The sequence below is a fragment of the Bos mutus genome, chromosome X, assembly GCF_027580195.1.
Source record: "Bos mutus isolate GX-2022 chromosome X, NWIPB_WYAK_1.1, whole genome shotgun sequence".
Lineage (NCBI taxonomy): Eukaryota > Metazoa > Chordata > Mammalia > Artiodactyla > Bovidae > Bos > Bos mutus.
In genome coordinates, this window is record NC_091646.1 from 67,474,397 (window position 1) to 67,493,807 (window position 19,411).

Consider the following 19,411-nt stretch of genomic DNA (forward strand, 5'->3'; position numbering starts at 1 on the left):
CACTCCAGTATTCTTGGGCTTCCCTTGTGGCTCAGCTGGTAGAGAATCTACCCACTCTAGTATTCTGGCCTGGAGAATTCCATCGACTGTGTAGTCCATGGGGGTCACAAAGAGTTGGACACAACTGAGTAACTTTCACTTTCTTATTGTTAATGATCATTTAAAAAACAGGAAAGCTAGGGTCCAGTTTCTTTGAAGTCTTTAAATTCATTCAATGTTTAGACTGTGCAAATGGATTACTGATAGCTATGATATTTTCTGACTGCTGTAAGGTATTTTATTAAGTGTTATAAATTAATCCTCACATTGATTCTGAGGTATATTATTGCCACTGTATTTGATAATTTGCCCAAGGTCACATAGTGGCAGAGTATTTCCAAGTCAGATCTGATTTGAGAGCTTATTTTCACATTGTACTCTTAATTCTGCTGCCATAATACAGTCCCTAATTAGTTTTTTAAAATACTTGTCTCAAGTCCTAAGTATACCTAGAGTATACTTATGAGATATCATTTCTTAGAACAAACATTGGGGAAGTTTGCCAAGGAAAATTTAAAGGGCAAATCTGAGGAGGATTAAAGATCACATAGTGTAAATTCTGTAAATCACTTTGGGCACTGTGAGTATCAAGGGATTTCATTTCCAAAAGTTTGGAAGGAGGCAGGAATGTGTTTTACAAATTTTAATGTTAATGGTCATCTCAGTCTCATTAAATGTGCTCTTGGCCCTAGTTACAACGATTTGAAATAGGAAATGACTGGAAAAAAATTGCAGCCTTTTCTCTTAGTATGCCAACTACTTGATTGGCATCAAAGTCAATGCCCTTTAAAGTTGCTTTGGGCAACCACAGGCATTCAAAGAATGTCATTGTTGCTCAGAAGATATTTGGAACTTGTGAGCAACTGAGAGAAGCAGCCCTTATTCAGGTTTGTTCATGTTACTTCTATCCTTGAGATGAATCTTGGCTGTTTTGAAGAATTCTTTTTCTCCATGGAGATTTGCTACCAATAAGCAAATTCAGAAGAATACTATATGTACTCTGAAAGCAACCATGAACATGGCATTTCGAGTACTAGATTTAGACTAAGTTGCTGCCGAGGTGAGTGCTTTAAAATTATGATCACGTCTCACTCAACATTTAAACATGGAGAAATAGGATCCCTACTCACAGTTCAGTTCAGTCACTCACTCGTGTCTGACTCTGTGACCCTATGACTGCAGCATGCCAGGTCTCCCTGTCCATCACCAACTCCCAGAATTTACTCAAAACTCGTGTCCATTGAGTTGGTGATGCCATCCAACCATCTCATCCTCTGTCATCCCCTTCTGCCCTCAATCTTTTCCAGCATCAGGGTCTTTTCAAATGAGTCAGCTCTTTGCATCAGGTGGCCAAAGTATTGGAGTTTCAGCTTCAACATCACTCCTTCCAATGAATATTCAGGACTGATTTTCTTTAGGATGGATTGGTTGGATCTCCTTGCAGTCCAAGGGACACTGAAGAGTCTTCTCCAAAACCATAGTTCAAAAGCATCAATTCTTTGGCACTCGGCTTTTCTTTATAGTCCCAACTCTCAAATCCATACATGACGACTGGAAAAACCATAGCCTTGACTAGACAGAACTTTGTTGGCAAAGTAATGTCTCTGATTTTTAATATGCTGTCTAGGTTGGTCATAGCTTTTCTTCCAGTGAGCAAGCATCTTTTAATTTCATGGGTGCAGTCACCATCTGCAGTGACTTTGGAGCCCCCCCCCCCCAAATAAAGTCTGTCACTGTTTCCACCATCTCCCCATCTATTTGCCATGAAGTGATAGGACCAGATGCCATGATCTTAGTTTTCTGATCGTTGAGTTTTAAGCCAACTTTTTCACTCTCCTCTCACTTTCATCAAGAGGCTCTTTTGTTCTTCGCTTTCTGCCGTATGGGTGGTGTCATCCACATATCTGAGGTTATTGATATTTCTCCCAGCAATCTTGATGCCAGCTTGTGCTTCATCCAGCCTGGGATTTTGGATGATGTACTCTGCATATAAGTTAAATAAGCAGGGTGACAGTATGCAGCCTTGACATAATCCTTTCCCGATTTGGAACCAGTCTGTTGTTCCATGTACAGTTCTAACTTGCTTCCTACCTGCATACAGATTTCTCAGGAGGCAGGTTGGGTGGTCTGGTATTCCCATCTCTTGAAGAATTTTCCACAGTTTCTTGTGATCCACACAGTCAAAGGCTTTGGCATAGTCAATAAAGCAGAAATAGATGTTTTTCTGGAACTCTCTTGCCTTTCTGATGATCCAGTGGATGTTGGCAATTTGATCTCTGGTTCCTCTGCCTTTTCTAAATCCAGCTTGAACATCTGGAGAATTTTGAGCATTACTTTGCTAGAGTGTGAGATTAGTGTAATTGTGCAGGAGTTTGAGCATTCTTTGGCATTGCCTTTCTTTGGGACTGTAATGAAAACTGACCTTTTCCAGTCCTGTGGCCACTGCTAAGTGTTCCAAATTTGCTGGCATATTGAGTGCAGCACTTTCACAGCATCATCTTTCAGGATTTGAAATAGCTCAACTGGAATTCCATCACCCCCACCAGCTTTGTTCATAGTGATGCTTCCTAAGGCCCACTTGATTTTGCATCCCAGGATGTCTGGCTCTAGGTGAGTGATCTCACCTTCATGATTATCTGGGTGATGAAGATCTTTTTTGTATAGATCCTCCATGTATTCTTGCCACCTCTTCTTAATATCTTCTGCTTCTGTTAGGTCCATACCGTTTCTGTCCTTTATTGTGCCCATCTTTGCATGAAATGTTCCCTTGATATCTCTAATTTTATTGAAGAGCTCTCTAGTCTTTCCCATTCTATTGTTTTCCTCTTTGAATTGATCACTGAGGAAAGCTTTCTTATCTCTCCTTGCTATTCTTTGGAACTCTGCATTCAAATGGGTATATCTTTCCTTTTCTCCTTTGGCTTTCACTTCTTTTTGGAGAAGGCAATGGCACCTCACTCCAGTACTCTTGCCTGGAAAATCCCATGGACGGAGGACCCTGGTAGGTTGCAGTCCATGGGGTCGTGAAGAGTCGGACATGACTGAGCGACTTCACTTCACTTTTCACTTTCATGCATTGGAGAAGGAAATGGCAACCCACTCCAGTATTGCCTGGGGAATCCCAGGGACGGGGGAGCCTGGTAGGCTTCAGTCCATGGGGTCGCTAAGAGTCAGACACGACTGAGCAACTTCACTTTAACTTCTTTTCACAGCTGTTTGTAAGGCCTCCTCAGACAACCATTTTGTCTTTTTGCATTTCTTTTCCTTGGAGATGGTCTTGATCCCTGCCTCCTATACAATATCAGGAACCTCTGTCCATAGTTCTTCGGGGACTCTATCAGATCTAATCCCTTGAATATATTTCTCACTTCCACTTCTACTCTGAAAGCAACCAAGAACATGGCATTTCAAGTACTAGATTTAGAATAAGTAAATTGCTGCCGAGGTGAGTGCTTTAAAATAATGATCACGTCTCATTCAACATTTCAACGCGGAGAAATAGGATCCCTACTCACAAGAAGCAGGTATTTCAATGGGGAAACGTGAAGTATTACAAAAACCTTAAAAGATACACATAGCATAATTATCCATCACCATGGCAAATGGTGTTAGAGGGGAGCATTGAGGAGTAATGGAGTGAACAAGGGCCCATCTGAATTTAGAGTTTGTTTCCTCAGCTAATAGATAAATGTATGTTGTGTTCCCACTGTGTACTAGGGATTGTGCTGGTCCGAGGTTTCTCTTCCCCTTGTTTTTGGCGGACCCAAAGCCTCTGAAATATTGTTGAATTTCTCAGTGGATAAGCTGACTGATGCAAAAAATGCAGTTTCCCCTATCTATACCAAATGTTCTAGAATAGTGCTGTCTAGTGGGAATAAAATGCAAGTCACATGTAATTTTAAAATCTGTAGCAGCTACATTGTTGTTGTTTAGTTGCTAAGTCGTGTCCAACTTTGACCCCATGGACTGTAGCCCGCCCAGCTTCTCTGTCCATGAGATTTCTCAGGTAAGAATACTAGAGTGGGTTGCCATTTCCCTCTCCAGGGGATCTTCCTGACCCAGGGATTGAACCCATGTCTCCTGCATCGGCAGGCAGATTCTTTACCACTGAGCCACCTAGGAAGCTCCATCAGCCATGTTACAAAAGGAATAAAGATAATAGTTGCAATTAATGTTAATACTTTTATTTCACCCATTAAATAAAAATATTTAAATGTGATCCATATAAAAAGTAAGATACTTACATTGGGTTTTTTTCATAGTGAATCTTCAAAATCTGGTATTTTACACTTACAGTATGTCTCATTTTGGACAAGGCACATTCCAAATGCTCAACAGCAACAAGTGGCTAGTGGCTACCATATTGAACAGTGCAGTTCTAGAACAATATGGGAGAGATTGATTAAAGTGCAAATGGTGTTAAGTTTTAAAAGTTCACCTGTAGATATGCACACTTCATCTGCTCATCTACACTACCTTAGAACTAAACAGACATTATGCTGCTAATTGTGTATCAAAACTGTGGCTTAGAATGTCTATCCAAGCTTACAAAACTACCATCTTTCTTCTCCCCTTCTAGGGTTAAAAGAATACACTGCCTACCAAAGCTTGGACATTAATAATTAGCAAAATGGACTTCCCCTGGTGGTCCAGTGGTTAAGACTGAGCTTCCACTGCAGGGAGCATGGGTCCAGTCCTTGGTGGGGAACTAAGATCATGCATCCAACATGCCACATGCCACGCAATAAGAAAAAAAGTTTGAGATAAAATATTTAAACAATTAGCAAAAGACTGTAGCTGGTTGAGGGCTCTTAGGATTAAAAGTTAGAGAGGCCCATCACAACTATAGTATTACATAGCAGCTAATAAACAGCAGTTGTTACATTTACTACATGTACTTATTGCAGAATAAGCACCCAAAGTTTCATGTACTTCTCTTAGTTATGTTAAAGTAATACAAATAATTTCCAAGGAGTGCTCTGTCCTCTGCATGGGTGACAAACCTATCTACAGCTTTTGAATCAGACTGCTTACTTGGAAGAAGCCAGAGGAGCACATCATTCAGCTTCTTTCAGGATCTTAGGTGTAGCCCCTCTAGATTAAAGGTGAAAATTAAGGAAGAGTCACTCTGTTTTGTCTTGGCTCTGCCTTTCCTGGGAGAAGGAAAAGAACGGAAGAGTGTCTGAGGCTCTGTTAACAAAGTACAGATTATTCCTAAGGAGAGACCAACTTGGCAACTAAGCCCAAATTCTGCCCTCCTGTTCAAATTAAAAAGAAAACATCCCTAATAATACTATCTTCTCCAGCATCTGAGTTAATCCCTTTTCTCCACATGTGAGGACCTGTAGCGTCTGTATTTTTAAACAGGAAAATCATTCAGCCTTATCTACTAAGTAGGAGTATATCCCAAGATTCATTTCAGCACTATTACCTAACAGCCCTTGTGCAGATATTGACTTCGCAGGTGGTGCAGTGGGAAAGAATCTGCCTGCCAGTGCAAGACGGTCCCTGGGTCAGGAAGATCCCCTAGTGGAGGAAATGCCAACCTGCTCCAGTATTCTTGCCTGGAGAATCCCGTGGACAGAGGAGCCTGACAGAGTCCATGGGGTTGCAAAGAGTCAGACATGACTGAGCACAGCACAGCAGCATTATACAGATATAGGCCCTTTCTCCATTATTTTTTAAGTCTGAGGTCAAAATCACTTGGGGAAAAAGATGGAGAAGCCATTCTTGTTCTTTCTTTCCATCCCACCCCAAAATGTTCCCTTCAGTTCACGCTATTGGTACATTTGATTTTGAATACCTTATAAGTTAACTGTCCAGCATATATTAACTGTGCCTGGAGTAGACCTTATTTTCTGTTTAAAATGCCAGTGTATAAATCAGCCTAGAAACTTGAGTGGGCAAGATTCCTGACCCTGACATCTTCGGATGACCTGAAATATCTACACACAACTGTTACAGAGAGGTACTGGGGAACCCACTCCACACCGTGACTTATAGCACCCACCCTCCAATCACCAGTATTGTATACACACTTTGATTTCACTGAAAGGTTAATGTAAAGTGTCAGCATAGGCCTAAAAGGGAAAGGGAAGGAGAAATGGATATGGATTGAAGAACTGATAAATTCAGTTCAGTTCAGTTGCTCAGTCGTGTCCTACTCTTTGCCACCCCATGAACCGCAGCATGCCAGGCCTCCCTGTCCATCACCAACTCCCGGAGTTCACCCAAACCCATGTCCATCGAGTCGGTGATGCCATCCAACCATCTCGTCCTCTTTCGTCCCCTTCTCCTCCTGCCCTCAATCTTTCCCAGCATCAGGGTCTTTGCAAATGAGTCAGCTCTTCGCATCAGGTGGCCAAAGTATTGGAGTTTCAGCTTCAACATCACTCCTTCCAATGAACATCCAGGACTGATCTCCTTTCGGATGGACTGGTTGGATCTCCTTGCAGTCCAAGGGACTCTCAAGAGTCTTCTCCAACACCACAGTTCAAAAGCATCAATTCTTTGGTGCTCAGCTTTCTTCACAGCCCAACTCTCACATCCATACATGACCACAGGAAAAACCATAGCCTTGACTAGATGGACCTTTGTTGGCAAAGTAATGTCTCTGCTTTTTAATATGCTGTCTAGGTTGGTCATAACTTTCCTTCCAAGGAGTAAGCGTCTTTTAATTTCATGGCTGCAATCACAATCTGCAGTGATTTTGGAGCCCGGAAAAATAAAGTCTGCCACTGTTTCGTCTGTTTCCCCATCTATTTGCCATGAAGTGATGGGACTGGATGCCATGATCTTAGTTTTCTGAATGTTGAGGTTTAAACCAACTTTTTCACTCTCCTCTTTCACTTTCATCAAGAGGCTTTTTAGTTCCTCTTCACTTTCTGCCATAAGGGTGATGTCATCTGCATATCTGAGGTTATTGATATTTCTCCTGGCAGTCTTGATTCCAGCTTGTGCTTCTTCCAGCCCAGTGTTTCTCATGATGTACTAATAAGCAGGGTGACAATATACAGCCTTGATGTACTCCTTTTCCTATTTGGAACTAGTCTGTTGTTCCATGTCCAGTTCTAACTGTTGCTTCCTGACCTGCATATAGGTTTCTCAAGACGCAGGTCAGGTGGTCTGGTATTCCCATCTCTTGAAGAATTTCCCACAGTTTCTTGTGATCCACGCAGTCAAAGGCTTTGGCATATAAAGCAGAAATAAATGTTTTTCTGGAACTCTCTTGCTTTTTCCATGATCCAGCGGATGTTGGCAATTTGATCTCTGGTTACTCTGCCTTTTCTAAAACCAGCTTGAACATCTGGAAGTTCATGGTTCACATATTGCTGAAGCCTAGATGTGTTGAATACCTACCTCTTTATTGACCACTGAACTAAGCCTTTTTCCCCCTACACTTCCCCTCTTATTTGATACAACAATTGGGGGGGCAATTGAATACTTTCATTTCATGACTGAAATAGAACCATGGGTTAAATAATTTGCTCCAGGTCCCACTGCTAGTACTGACTGTCAAATTTTTTTTTTTTTTTTATTGGCATCTATATCGCAAGTACCATTCTAAGTGTAAAGGATACAATGGTGAACAAGACAAAGGCCCTTGCCTTCATGGAACTTACATTTTATTAGGGAGGGGCAGATACATTCGTAAACATAAGTGAAGACAATGACTAAATGCTGGGGAAAAATTAAATTGTATGATGTGATTGTGACTGAGATGGAATAGGGTGTTTGGAGAAGACCTCTCTGAGGAGGTGATACAAACCAATACCTGAATGAAGAGGATTAGGGTTATTCCAGTTCCAGAAAATGAGCTCTGCTCATTATTTGGAGGGAGGAAAAGGAGCAATGTTGGAGGATGGAAACCTGTAACAGATGAGTAAGGGACAATTCTTGAGGGTTTTATAGCCCAGGGAAGGGAGATAGGATTTTATTCTGAGATGAGAAGCTGTTGGAGTCTTGATCATGGGAGTGAAGTGTTCTGATTTTAACTCCTAAGTGGCAAAATCAAAGACAGACCTGACTCTAGCTTGCCTGCATGTTCCATAATACCACGTAAGACTCTCTATTCCCTGCCCCTTTACTTCCAAGTGTAAGTGCTGGAAAAACTAAGTCCATACTACCCTGTTGAAGTACATTATGCTTTTGATTTCTCTTTCTAGATTTCTTTGTTTTCCTAACAATGTGGCTTTTATGTTATTTTATTCTAATCTGATTCAAATGACTGTTTTCTGCCATCACTGAGAAATTCGCAAGTAATAGAACCCAATGCCACAAATACAGTGTAACAAGCTCTTCTCGCTGAAAACTAGGCTAACATTGCTCTGTTTTTCTTTGCTAGTACCTGTAGGGGGCAGGGTTGTCCATATAATGAGCCAAAGAGAAATCTAAGTTTTAAATTTTTGTGTAGGCTAAATTCAACAAGCTCAGGTGAATCTAGTAAATTTAACATACATTTATGGATTAGCTAATATGCCTTGGCATATTACGATTGACAGTCTCTCAGTTCAGCTGTCTGCATCTAGGCAGGTCTAAATTTAAACCATCCCAAGAGAATTGGTAGCTTAAAAATTGGGGACTCTGGATTGAAAGATTCCAGCTATTTATTGGACATAGGTCCCTAACCTAACCATGAGAAAAGGGGTCCCAACCTCAGTGTACAAGTTACTAGTTCATCTTCTGGGTTTCAGATATAGTGCCAAAGGAAAGGAAGTTCTGGACTATAGCATAGGAAACAAGCCAAAATACACAGAAATTGGGTAGTTTTCTACTCGTTATGGCGACATAAATTGCTTCATTAGTCTAGTTGGTAGATCCATGTTGTAGTCCTATTACCTCATGTCTCTGCCATCACTAGTTGTTGGGATGGGTCTAACGGTGCCTTCCTAGCCATATTCCTCCTGGACCCAGCCAAGTCCAGAGATATTTAGGGCTGTAGGTGAGTCTGGCTCACTTGCAGAGGTATCTCCTCAGATTAAGCAACAAGTTTTGGGAAGAGGCCCTAGTTCAATTTCTGGTTCTAACCTTGACCTAAGTTTATGTGACAAAGGACACTGCAAATAGCATATTTGACATGGACCCTAGTCCTGTGTAAGAAAGACACTTGGCTAGGAATTTTACCTCCTGGCAGCTTTTGCCCCACTGAAACTTCCCTCTATCTTGGCTCCTTCAGAAGAATCTATTCACCTGGAGATCCAACTGAATAATTATAATTCAGTTCAGTTCAGTTCAGTCGCTCAGTCATGTCCGACTCTGCGACCCCATGAATTGCAGCACGCCAGGCCTCCCTGTCCATCACCAACTCCCGGAGTTCACTCAGACTCACGTCCATCGAGTCAGTCATGCCATTCAGCCATCTCATCCTCTGTCATCCCCTTCTCCTCCTGCCCCCAATCCCTCCCAGCATCAGGGTCCTTTCCAATGAGTCAACTCTTCTCATGATGTGGCCAAAGTACTGGAGTTTCAGCTTTATCATCATTCCTTCCAAAGAACACCCAGGACTGATCTCCTTTAGGATGGACTGGTTGGATCTCCTTGCAGTCCAAGGGACTCTCAAGAGTCTTCTCCAACACCACAGTTCAAAAGCATCAATTCTTTGGTGCTCAGCTTTCTTCACAGTCCAACTCTCACATCCATACATGACCACTGGGAAAACCATAGCCTTGACTAGATGGACCTTTGTTGGCATTTCTGGATAAATACACATGGCCCTAGGAACTTTAAAAGGCAATACAAGTGTTCAGGCCCTTACTGACAATGAGGAGCAATGATCCTATTGAGCAAATGGCCCATGAGAGAGGTGATTTGAGGACTTAAAGGTGTAGTGAGAAGAACCTGTGTTTAAGAGCCAGTTAGATTCATACGCTTCTTACAAGCTGTGTGCTTTTAGATGATACATCTTCTCTGAGTCTCAATCTTCCTTTCTGCAAAGCAGGGATAATGATGCCTAACTTTGTTGGGAAGCTTAACAATCACATAGGTAAATTCCCTAGTATTTTAATGGGGGAGACATTCCATTGAGTTATTAATAGCATGGGAGAGGTGGCTGAGCCAACCTCCAATGACTGTGGAATCTGTACATTTAATTTTGAGACATTTATAAAATGTTGAGCTGTGGCCTGGAAAACAACTTCAATAAAGAAGAATGCATCTGCCCAGTATTCTTTGGATGCTCAAAAAAAAAAAAAAAAAAAAAAAGGTGTGTGTGAGAGAGATGGGCAGGGGACAGATACAGTTGTTCTAGAATGAGATGGGACCTGTCCATTGTGAGACACTAGGGGGATAAAGGCTTCCCTGGTAGCTCAGTTGGTAAAGAATCTGCCTGCGATGCAGGAGACCCTGGTTAGATTCCTGGGTCTGGAAGATCCCCTGGAGGAAGTCATGGCAACCCACTCCAGTATTCTTCCCTGGAGAATCCCCATGGAGAGGAGCCTGGGGGGCTACAGTCCATGGGGTGGCAAAGAGTCAGACACGACTGATCAACTTTAACTTTCACTTTCAGGGGGAGAAAAGCCCATGTTACAGGTACCAGGTAAACCAGGATTACACCTAATTGCCTGTGAAGCAACAAGTCAATGGCTAGAGATTTGTTGTTATGGCAACTTCTTATTTTTGCTTATTCACCACCTAGCCACTATTTACAGGCTACAGCAGGGTCTGGATAGGCAAAGAATTAGATACACCAGGTGCAAAACTAATGAACAATAAAACCCCCACAAGCTAAAAAAACAACCAGGGAGTTCCCTAGTGGCCCAGTGTTTAGGACTCTGTGCTCTCACTGTGGAAGGGCACAGGTTCAATTCCTTGTCAGGGACCTAAAATCCTGCAAACCGAGGGCAGAGCAGCAAAAAAAAAAAAAAAAAAATCTGCTGGTAAAATAGGAAAAGTGGCAAAACTTGCATTCTTCTTTTAAAATTTCCATGTGAGTCAACAAGGATTCCACATGGGCTGTGTGATACTAAAAAAGAAATCTTTGCTACAGTTGTAAAAGGGTCAGGAACATCCCCCGGAGAAGGAAATGGCAACCCAGTCCAGTATTCTTATCTGGAGAATGCCCTGGACAGAGGAGACTGGCAGGCTACAGTTCACGGGGTTGCAAAGAGTTAGACACGACTGAGAACACATGACATCAAATAAGTATACAATGATATCTCATTATGATCTTAGTTTATATTTCCCTAATGCAAGAAATGTTAAACATCTTTTCATGTGACTATTTGCCAAATGTATATCCTCTTTGATGAAATATCTCTTCACACTTTTTGCCTATTTTCAATTAGAAATTTTTTCTATTGAGTTTTATTTACATATTCTGGATATGAGTTCTTTGTTAGCTGTGTGGTTTGTAAATTTTTTCTCCCAGTGTGTAGCTTGTCTCTTCATCCTCTTAAGAGTCTTCTGCAGAATAAGTTTTTACTTTTCATAAAGTCCAATTTATCAATTTTTCCCTCTGGATTGTGTTTTTTATGTCATGTGTAAGAAACTCCTCTCCAAGCTCTAGGTCCTGAAGATTTTCTCCTATGTTTTCTTCTAAAAGTGTTATAGTTTTGAAGTTTACATTTAAGTCTATGATCCAAATATTTACTAGGTTTTTTTTTTTTTGCCTATAGATGTCCAATTGCTCTGACATTATTTGTTAAACAGATTATAAATTGCTTTTGCACATTTGTCAGAAATCAGTTGATCACACTTGTGTGGAACTATGTCAAGGTTTTCTATTCTATTCAATTGATCTATATAACTAGCCTACATAGCTAATGCTACACACTTGTGATTACTATAGCTATATAATGTCTTGAAATCAGAGGTAGTGATTCTTCTCACTTTGTTATTGTTTTTCAAAGAAGTTATTTTAATTCCTTTACCTTTCCATGTACATTTTAGAATAATCTTGTCCATTTTTCCAAAAAGTAATCTTGTTAGGATTTTGATAGAAATTGAGTTAAAACTATCAGTTTGGGGAAAATAGACATCTTTACTGTGTTGAGTCTTCCAATCCATGAACAGACTATGCCTTTTGATTTTTTTTTTAGCTCTTCTTTCAACAGCATTTTGACATTTTCAGCATACAGATACAGTACATGTTTCATTAAATGTATACCTAAGTATTTACTTTTCTTTGTTGTTGTTCTGTTCTGTCGTGTCGGACTCTTTGTGACTCCATGGACTGCAGTATGCCAGGCTTCCCTGTCCTTCACTATCTCCTGGAGTTTGCTCAGACTCATGTCTTTTGAGTCAGTGATGCCATCTCATCCTCTGTCACCCGCTTCTCCTCCTGCCGTCAATCTCTCCAGGCATCAAGGTCTTTTCCAATGAGTCAGTTCTTCACATATGTTACCAAAGTATTGGAGCTTCAGCTTCAGCATCAAACTTTCCAATGAATATTCAGCGTTGATTTCCTTTAAGACTGACTAGTTTGATCTCCTTGTAGTCCAAGGGCATCTCAAGAGTCTTCTCCAGCACCACAGTTCAAATGTATCAATTCTTCAATGTTCAGCCTTCTTTATGATCCAACTCTCACATCCATACATGACTACTGGAAAAAACCATAGCTTTGACTATACAGACCTTTATCAGCAAAGTGGTGCCTCTGCTTTTTAATGCACTGTCTAGATTTGTCATAGCTTTTCTTCCAAGGAGCAAGTGTCTTTTAATTTCATGGCTGCAGTCACCATCTGTAGTGATTTTGGAGCCCCCCAAAATAAAATCTGTTGCTGTTTCCACTTTCCCCCCATCTATTTGCCATGAAGTGATGGGACCAGATGCCATGATCTTAGTTTTTTAAATGTTGAGTTTTAAGCCAGCTTTTTCCCTGTTTTCTTTGTAATGATTGTAAATACTACTGTTTTCAACTTCAATGTCTGCATCTTCATTGATAGTATTAATATATAGAAATGTGATTGATTTATGTATGTTGGTCTTATCTACCATGCTGTTGCTGTACATATTAGTTCTGTAATATTTTCATAGATTCTTTGGGATTTTCTATGTAGACAATCCTGTTATCTGCAAATACAATTTTGTTTCATTCTTTCCAATCTGTATACATTTTTTCCTTGTTTTATTGCAGTGTCTAGAATTTCCAGTACTATGTTAAATAGCAGTGGTGAGAATGGGCATCTTTACCTTTTTCCTGATATTAGCGGGAAGGCATAGAATATTTCCTTGTAAGTTTGATGTTGATTGTAGATGATCGTCATCAAATTGAATTAGTTCCCTTCCATTCTTAACTTTTGGAGAGCTCATAATCATGAATTACTGTTGGATTTTGTCAAATGCTTTTTCTGCACCAACTGATATTATCATGATTTTTCATCTTTAATTTATTGGTATGGTACATTATATTGATTGAATTTCAAACATGGAAATAGCATTATATTTGTGGAATGAATCCCATTTGGGCATGGTGTACAATTCTTTATATTATTGGATTTGGCTTGCTAATATTTTGTTGAGGAATTTTGCATCTATATTCATAAGGGAAACTGGTATATAGCTTTCATTTTTGGTTATTGTCTTTGGTTTTATTATCAGGGTAATGCTGGCCTCTTAAAATCAGTTGGGGAGTGGTTTTCATCTTAAGTTTTCTGGAAGAGAATGTGTAAAATTGCTGTTAATTCTTGTTTGGGTGTTGGGCAAAATTTTCCAATGAATCCATGTAGAATTTTCTTTTAGAGGAGTGTTTAAATTACAAATTCAATTTCTTTAATAGTATTATTCAAGTAGTATATTTCCTTTTGATTGAATTCTATTTTTTTGTTTTGTTTTGATTGAATTCTTGATTGAGTTCTTGTGGGGTTTGAGGAGTTATTGACATTATAAGTGGAAAGTTGTTCAAGTATTCCATTATTACCTTTTTAACAGCTGTGTGGTCTGTAATATCCTGTTTCATTTCAGATATTGGTGATTTAGATTGTCTCTCTTTGTATTCAGTCTTACTAGAAGTTTATAAATATTATTGATGTGTTCAAAGAGCTTTCTGTTTTATTGATTTTATCTGTTGTTTTCCTATTTTTCAATTTTATTGATTTCTGTGTTTTCTTTCCTTCCTTCTGCTTTCTTTGAGTTTATTTCACACTTCTCTTTCTAGTTTCTTGAGGTAGGAACTTAGATTATTGATTTGAGACCATTCCCAATTTATAAGATAAGCAATAAGTGCTATAAACTTCCCTCTCAATACTGCTTCAGCTCTGTCCCATGTATTTTGATGTGTTTTATTTTAACTTTCATTCAGTTGTCTGTATTTTTTTAAATTCTCTTTGAGACTTCCTCTTTGATCTATGCATGGTTAAGAAGTTTGTTGTTTAATTTCTACTTATTTAGAGATTTTCCTGTTGTCTTTCTGATTATGATTTCTACTTTGATTCCATTACACTGGGAAAACACATTATGTATGATTTCAATTATTTTAAATTTGTTGAAGTTGGTTTTATGGCTTGAATATTGTCTATTTTGGTATATGTTCCATGAGTGCTTGAAAAGAATGTGTATTCTGCTGTTGTGATGTAGAGTGCTTTTAAAAGTTGATTAGATCTTACTGGTTGATGGCATTTTTAATTCTTCTATGTCCTTACTGATTTTTCTGTTTAGTTTTTCCTATCAGTTTTTGAGATACAGTGTTGGAGTTTGCAACTATAATATTTATTTCCCTTTTACTTTCTCAGCTTTTGCTTCAACAGTTTAGGATTGCTATATCTTCTTGGTAGACTAACCCTTTTATCATTATGTTTTGTCTTTTTCTCTTTTGATAATTTTACTTGGACTGACATCTACTGATATACTTTTTCCCATCCTTTTACTTTCAACCTACCTATCATTATATATTTGAGATGAGTTGTGTCATTTAAAAAATAACTCTAATCTGCTAGCTGGTTAGCTCAGTTGATTAGAGCATGGTGCTAAGAAATCCACTCTGCTAATCTCTATAATGCTGCTGCTAAGTCGCTTCAGTCATGTCTGGCTCTGTGCGGCCCCATAGACGGCAGCCCACCAGGCTCCTCCGTCCCTGGAATTCTCCAGGCAAGAATATTGAAGTGGGTTCCCATTTCCTTCTCCAATGCATGCATACATGCTAGGTCACTTCAGTCGTGTCCAACTCTATGTGACCCCATGGACAGCAGCCCACCAGGCTCCTCTGTCCACAAGACTCTCCAGGCAAGAGTATTGGAGTAGGTTGCCATTTCCTTCTCTGCTAATCTCTATAGTTGATGTGTTTACACCATTTATATTTCATATAATTATTGAAATATTATGGCCTAGGTCTGACATTCATTGTTTGTTTTCTGTTTTTTCCCTCTGTATTTTATTTATCACATTTATTCCTGCCTTCCTGTGGGTTATAATTCTATTTGATTTTTGAGAATATCTGTTTGTATTGCTTCTTTAATGGTTGATGTGAGTATTACATTATATATGCATAACTTATCACAGTCAATTGGCATCAGTATTTTACCAGTTTCAGTGAAGTGTAGAAACCTTACCTCCTTTTTTGTCTTTTCACTCTCTCCCATTTATAATATTGTCTTAAATGATTTATCTACATACACTGAGAGCCACATCAGATATTATTATAATTTTTGCTTCAATTGTTAAATAATTTATTTTATTTTTTAAAACATAATTTAGAAAAACTGAAGATGATATGAGAAACCTGTTGTATTTACTTATTTTTTGCTCTTTTCATTGTACTTCCTTCCTTCCTGACATTTCAGATTTCTTCTTTTGTCACTTCTTTTCTATGGGAAGAGTTTCCTTGACCATTCTTTTAGGGTAGTTCTGCTGGCAACAAATTTTCTTAGTTTTCTGTCATCTGAGAATATCTTGAGTTCTTTTTAATTACTCAAGAATTTTTTCTGGATATACAATTCTGAGTTGATAGTTCTTTTTCTTTCAGTACTTGAAAAAATTTATGACTTCTTTTATCTCCCCACCATGGTTTTGGATGAGAAATGTACTGCCATTCTAATTGTTTTTTCTCCTATAATTATGGTATCATTTTTCTCTTACTGCTTTCAAGATCTTTTTTTGCTTGTGTTTAGTTTTCACATTTGATATGATGTATTTTAGCATAGATTTCTTTGAGTTTCTCCTGTTTGGGGTTTGCTCAGTTTCTTGAACCTGTAAGAATATGTCCTTTACCCAATCTGGGGAGTTTTCAGTCATTAAATAATGACTTTGAAAACTTTTTCAGCCCCACCTACTTTCTCTTCTCCTTCTGGAATTCTGATTACATGAATATTAGATCTTTGATGTAGTTTCAGCAGGCCTCCTCTGGCAGTGCGCCAGTGAGAGAAAGGGTACACTGCATCATTACTGTCAAGTTGAGGTATTAACAGAAGTCCAGGTTTCCACTGGGCCTTCATTGATATGCAGATGCTGAAGGGCTTATCATTACTGCTTTTGGGGGTTCATTTCAGGCACCCACTAGGCTTCCTCTGATACTGCATGGCTTCAAGGGACAGGGATGCCTCATTACTATTTCCCACATTTTTCTGTCTGACTGAGATGAAAATCTGGACTCTATATTTGGCTTTCTGTGACACCACCATGGTGATGGAAGGGAGTGGTGCTTTGTTATAGCATGATGAAGGTGGAAATCTAGACTTTCCACTTTGCCTTTTCTGGCTGTGGTGGGGCCACAATTTTTCCAAAGGTGTTTGACTGTAGTAGAACAGTCATTATACAAAAGTTTTCTATCTTTCTAGACTGTTGCTTTCCTAATTTTTTGGCTAGAGAGAAAAAAAAATTCATCGGGCTTTTTGTGTCATGCCCATTGCCATTTATGGGTTTCTAGCTTCTCCATCACCAACTCTGGGATATTAAGGCAAAACGGAAACCTGCAGCACTCACTTCAAGTGAATCACCCCTCAGGTTCTTCGTCAGGTTCTTCACTCCTACCTGGTCTGTGTTCTCTCCAACTTTCAGAGTCATCTTAGGTTTTATTTATATACGTGCTGTGCTTATTTGCTCAGTCGTGTCCAACTCTTTGCGACTCCATGGACTGTAGCCCGCCAGGTTTCTCTGTCCATGGGGATTCTCCAGGCAAGAATACTGGAGTGGGTTGCCATGCCCTGCTCCAGGGGATCTTCCAAAACCAGGGATTGAACCCAGGCCTTCAGCATTGCAGGCGGATTCTTTACCAACTGAGCCACCAGGGAAGCCCTTTTTTATGTATAATACCCAGCAATTAAGCTGTTCTTCACTGGAGGAATAGGGAAAACCAGACCCAGAAATTTTAGTAGTCTTTGAGGTACCTCTGTAAATCCCCCAAAGAGTCACAGAGTATAGTATGAAAATTACTAGATCAGAAGCTCTCCACCATTTCACTTCTGATCTTTGGGTCTTTGATTTCCTCATGGTAGAACAGTCCTTAACTGTGTTGATCAAGGACTGTGAAGAAAGTACTTGGTTGACTAGAAATAGGGAATTAAGTTAAGTTTGTTTATAGCCCCTGTGTTCTATCATTATAATGTTTAAGGTGCTTCTGAAGTTTACTAGTTACAACTATGTACACAGCTACTGAACTGGAACTAGCTTTGCCTAGAACTTGACTTTCTATGAAACTTGCCTTTCTCTGATTTCCAGGCCCAGTCATTGTGGTTGACAGGTGAGTCCTAACCTTGAAGGGGTCTGATTTGGATGCTTGAAGCTATTTACCCTGAAGGAAAGGCTTAGGCTAGGATTTATCAGGATCTGGGAATTTAGAGCCCACCAAAAATATGGTACTGAGAGGTGGACGCTGCTGGATGACAAAAAGCTCTCTTGCAGATACAGGGAATCCCTCAGCTGGGGGCAGAGGAGATGAGGAGGAGGGTAAAGGCCACAGTTGCTGAGAGGCATATATAGGACAAGTCCAGCTCACACTCACAAGTCCACCTCCACAAACCACTGAGGTTTGTGGTCAGGTTTTTAGGCATGTTCTCCACTTTTCCTTTCCCTGGGTGCTACCTTGTGAGCTCCCTTACTCTTAATTGCAGGATATTTGCTACCCCTGCTCCACTCCTGTCCACCCTGAATCCCCTGACTATAGCTTGGCAAAGTACTAGAAGTTGAGAAGACAGGGAGCCTCTGAGCTAGTTGTGCTGACTACTTAGACACATTAATCCTTTTCCAAGAAAGCAAGGCCTCCCAGGAACAGATCCTTGCCTCCTATTCCCTCATAACTAGACCAGACAAAGGGTCCTTTAGGGGTCTATGGGAAGTTAGAAAGGCCATGGAAATTAGCCCTCACTGATGATAATTTTATTGAATAATAAGAGAAAGAATGAAGGAGTAAGGCATAGGAGAGCTGTTTGGAGTTTTATCCCACTCCAGTATTCTTGCCATGAAAACTCCATGAACACTATGAAAAGGCCAAAAGATATGACATGGGAAGATGAACACCCCACCACCCCCCAATTTGGAAGCTGTCTGGTTTGTTACTGTGGATGAGTAGAGGGCAACTACTAATAGTTCCAGAATTAATGAAGTGGTTGGGCCAAAGCAGAAACTATGCTCAGCTGTGGATGTGTCTGGTGGTGAAAGTAAAGTCCGATGCTGTAAAGAACAACATTGTATAGGAATCTGAAATTAGGTCCATGAATCAAGGTAAACTGAATGTAGTCAAGAAGGAAATGGAAAAGAGTGAACATTGACATCTTAGGAATCAGCGAGCTAAAATGGACCAGAAGGGTGAGTTTCATTCAGATGACCATTATATCTACTACTGTGGGCAAGAATCCCTTAGAAGAAATGGAGTAGCCCTCATAGTCAACAAAAGAGTCCAAAATGCAGAACTTGGGTGCAATTGCAAAAATGGCAGAATGATCTGGGTTCGTTTCCAAGACAAACCATTCAACATCACAGTAATCCAAGTCTATGCCCCAACCACTGACGCTGAAGAAGCCAAGGTTGACCAGTTCTATGAAGACCTACAAGACCTTCTAGAACTAACATCAAAATAAAAGGAGGGTTGTCCTTTTCATCATAGGGGACTGGAATCCAAAGTAGGAAGTCAAGAGATACCCAGAATAACAGCCAAGTTTGGCCTTAGAGTACAAAATAAAGCAGGGCAAAGGCTAACAGAATTTTATCAAGAGAACGTGCTGTTCATAGCAAAGAACATTTTCCAATAAATCAAGAGATGACTCTACACATGGACATCACCAGATGGTCAATTCCAAAATCAGCTTGATTATGTTCTTTGCAGCTGGAGACAGAGAAGCTCTATACAGTCAGCAAAAATAAAACCTGGAGCTGACTGTGGCTCAGGTCCTTATTGCAAAATTCAGGCTTAAATTGAAGGAAGTAGGGAAACTCACTAGCCCATTCTGGTATGACCTAAATCAAATCCCTTCTGATTATACAGTGGAGGTGACGAATAGATCCAAGG